Source organism: Pinus tabuliformis, chromosome 5_1, assembly GCF_031772625.1.
Source record: "Pinus tabuliformis cultivar Carrire ecotype Pingquan chromosome 5_1, CPIR1, whole genome shotgun sequence".
Lineage (NCBI taxonomy): Eukaryota > Viridiplantae > Streptophyta > Pinopsida > Pinales > Pinaceae > Pinus > Pinus tabuliformis.
In genome coordinates, this window is record NC_142305.1 from 293,432,803 (window position 1) to 293,436,945 (window position 4,143).

The following is a 4,143-nucleotide window of genomic DNA, read 5'->3' on the forward strand; positions in this document are numbered from 1 at the left end:
TTTTGTAGGGTTAGGGCTAAGGGGGAAAGGTTGTTAGCATGACCAGGTGTCAGACTAACCCCTTTAAGGACATGGATGGGCTAATAACAGCCCCAGATGAACTGCTACTTCCCAGACTTAGATGAATAGGGCTATAGTGCCAGGGAGGGGGTATTATTATATTTTTGGGTTTTTTATACATAGTTTTAGTAGGGGAAGGGGAAACCGATTGGGAGCTAGATAATAGAGTTAGGAGTTAATATGGAGAGGACAAGAAAGCGCTAAGGTAAGGGACCTTAGGCTACAGAGGGAAAATAGAACTTGTAGAAAAGATATGAGTGCCTCTAAGTAAAGCAGATCTGTACTTAGGCAAATGTTATGAAACATGATGAGACTAAGAGGCTCAAGCAGATATTGACCTCTTCAGGGAAATTAGTAAGTGTTTTGGGGATAAGGAAGAATGGGGAAGTTAGAGATGTCCAGCTTGAGCTCCTCCAGATGGAAAACTGCCTCCAACGTGTGATCTGAAAAGATATAACACTTTGAAACACAAAATTGATCATGAATCATCATTCTGCAACCTCAAAACTACTTATCCAGCCTACTGGCCTAACATTTTTTCTTCTTTTGGTTGGGTGCACTTAGATCTGCAAACCCAGCTTTACAATTTTTATTTTGACTGTCCTCCTATCTAAATCTACACTTATTTCTGCCAAGGGCCCAGATTAAGCAGTTGGGCTCCTTTGATTCTCTACCTATCTACAAATCTGCCAAGAGTAAGTTGTTTGGTCAGATATCAATTCTCTATATTCTAAAACAAGAAATTGAAACCTAGGGAGGCCAAGATTAAACTGTTTGGCCTTCCCTTTTATAGAACATTCTTCAAAAATGGTTAAGTCACCAAAATTGGAATATAGCCGTGGCACTTGGACTGGCACACTTTCATGGCCTTTTCTTTGACCTCTTTTGGAAATATGGAACCTTGCAGCATGAAAGATGACATATTTGGCATGTAAAAATGTCAATCATGAAATATGAACACCTGTTGCAACAGGAGGCTAACACATCAAAAAGGGATCTATATAGCACAATGCATCTCAATAAAAGAGAGAAGAAGTACATGATCACACTGCATATACCTCACATCAAGGAGTTATTTGAAGAAGAGAATGATAAACTGCTAGATCTATCTGTACCATCAATCTCGTGGTGTTGAATATCATGGAAATGACTGCTCGGACATTGAATGCTGACACCTACACACCACTTTGAAAATTTTCTGAAATATGGAATGATCAAGTGGAAAATCTGATTACACCATCAGATTCGTGGCTTCGAATAGTGTAAAATTGACTATCAAATTTCTGAATTCTGACAAACTAAAAAACTGGGGCTACATGAATCTTTTAGATTCCCCCTAGATTCCTCAAAGATTCCCTCCTCAGGGTCATCTGAAGACCTACTGCTCAGATCAAAATTCTATCTGTGCCCTCAGGTTCGTGTTGCTAAGAGGTGTAGGATCGACATAAAGTTTGTTTGATTTGGACACTGCAAAAATTTTGCCCTCCTAAAAGTTGAGCTCAATCATGGTTCCGCCCGCCTCTGCGCCATGGTCATGGTTCCACCTACAATTAATTAAAAAATTGTCCCAAAAAGAATGTCAGGGTTCCGCTCCTAGTTCTACAGTGTGCTCTCCTAGCCGCTCTCCATTTCACCATCTCTACCTCCGTGTGTAAATGAAATGAAGGGTTATATAAATGTTTTTGGGTGGAAATAAAAAGAAACCTATTGGGCGAGTTGGTTAAGGTGGAGGCAACAAGGCGGGATGTTGGGGGTTCTATACCTGCCAACCCCCGCACTTGGAAAACTGCTTTAACATTTTGAAAAGAGCACAGAGGTTTGTTTTACATATGCATTTAAATGGTTATGTATTAACGTTTTGGGCACGTTTATGGGTTTGTTGTGGGTGTAGTAATGTGGGACCGCCACATGGGTGGGGCTGGTGAAGCCACCGGTCGTGGGTTCAACTCCCACCGGGCTCTTCATTTGTATATAGTATCCCGCACACCACCCAATTTGTTTTATATGTAACGTAATATGTAATTTTTGGTTGGAGGTTGGGGGTCTGGCAAGGTCATGGCCACCAACCCATTTTGATTATTAAATTTGTTTAATATAGCTTAGGTTCTAATGGAGGTGGCGGGGGTCATGACCCACCACCTATTTTATAATATTTGTTTGAATTTTAATTAATAATAGGACACTTAAATGTGGCCCACAACCCAACTTTGACTGGCTCTATCTCCTCCATACGAGCTCGGATTTGAGTGTCGATCTCACCATTGGAATTAGGGCAACGATCACTTCGATTTGGTGCTAGTTTGGGAGCAATATGACCAATTTGAAGTTTTACTCTTTTTTAGTCCTCTTGGACTTCTGCATATGTCTGGAGCCACCTGGATCAATCCTCCCCACTGAGGAGCTTTTTGTCCCCCAAAAGCACGAAAAATAATATGGAACTTCTCTGTACCCTGTCTGCACTTACAAGTATCTCTTATGTCACCCTTCCTTCTCCTTCACCTTTGTCCTCCAGATCCATAAGTGATGAGCCGATACCTGCCACCTCTGCAAACCTATAGTACAATTCTGCAAATTACATGCTTAATTTACATGACCGCTGTGTGGGTTCCGATGGAGGTGGCGGGGGTCATGGTCTGCCACCTATTTTATAATATTTGTTTGATTTTTAATTAATAATAGGACACTTAAGCTTGGGCCACAACCCAAATTTGACTGGCTCTATCTCCTCCATATGATCTCAGATTTGAGTGCCATTCGAACCGTTGGAATGAGGGCGACGAGCACTTCGATATGGTGCTAGTTTGGGAGTGATCTAATCAATTTCAATTTTGACCCATTCTGAGTCTTCTTGGACTTCTGCCTATGTCTGCAGTGACCTGGATCAATCCTCCCCACTAAGGAGCTTTTGGTCCTCCAAAAGCATGAAAATAATATGCAACTTCTCTGTACCCTGTCTACACTTACAAGTATCTGAAATGTCACCCTTCCTTCTCCTTCACTTTTGTCCTTCGGATCCATAAGCGATGAGCCGACACCTGCCACCTCTGCAAACTTGTAGTACAATTCTGCAAATTACATGCTTAATTTACATGACCAACTAATGACCCAAGCATCCTATACTTTCCACAAGTTTATAACACATACTCGGTGGTCAAGTTTACATCGAAATGGAAACAATAGCCCAGCTATGAAACAAGGCAAAAATATCATTATTGCTTTAGCAAGTGATGAAAAACATATCATCACTACAACACATGAGTTACAAAAACAAAGCCAAACACTATTGTTGCTTTGACAAGTGATGGAAACACAACATCACTTTCACAGTTTAAAATTCATCAAATGATTTACAAAAGCACGACCTTGACAAGCTAACATATCTAGAAACCATTTTTCACTTATCAATGTGAATGGGTCACCCCTGCGGTGGTCTTGCTTATCGAACACCTTTTTCAACTGGTTAATGCACCAACACTTTGTCTTTAAGGTGTTGCTCTGGATGGAGCCTCCAACACGTGGCTCTTTGATGACGTCTTCTGTTGCAATGACTACATTAGGTCTTCTTCCTCCAGATCTACTTTACCTTCTTCTTTTCTTGTTGTTGAGAGGGTATTTGACGCCTCCTCATTTTTTGTGTTTCTATTCTTTTTTAGCACTCAACAAATGTATGGTTATGTAATCCACAAAAAGTACATGATTTTCAATGCCATGTTTTACGTCCATCATTAACAACATGATTGTAATTGAAATGAACATTTAAGTATTGAGTCTGGTTATACCTTTCCTTGTTGCCTCTGGTGTCATTATGGCGATGAGAGCTTACCTCAGCTCTTTCCCTGCAATGGGCATTGCCATGCGATGATGGTAATGAGTTCCCATCATTCTCTTTCCTTGATGATTTCAATGATGTCTCAAAAGCATCTGACACCTTCGAGCATTCTCCTTTAGTGTATCCCAAGCTTGCAAATCGAGGTCTTTGCACAACCTACAATGGTTGAGTCATGCCTTGGTTATTAACACCAAGTTATTTTTCTTCCTTGTACCTCATCCTGGTAAGGAGCCTCATATTTGTCCCTGTAATTG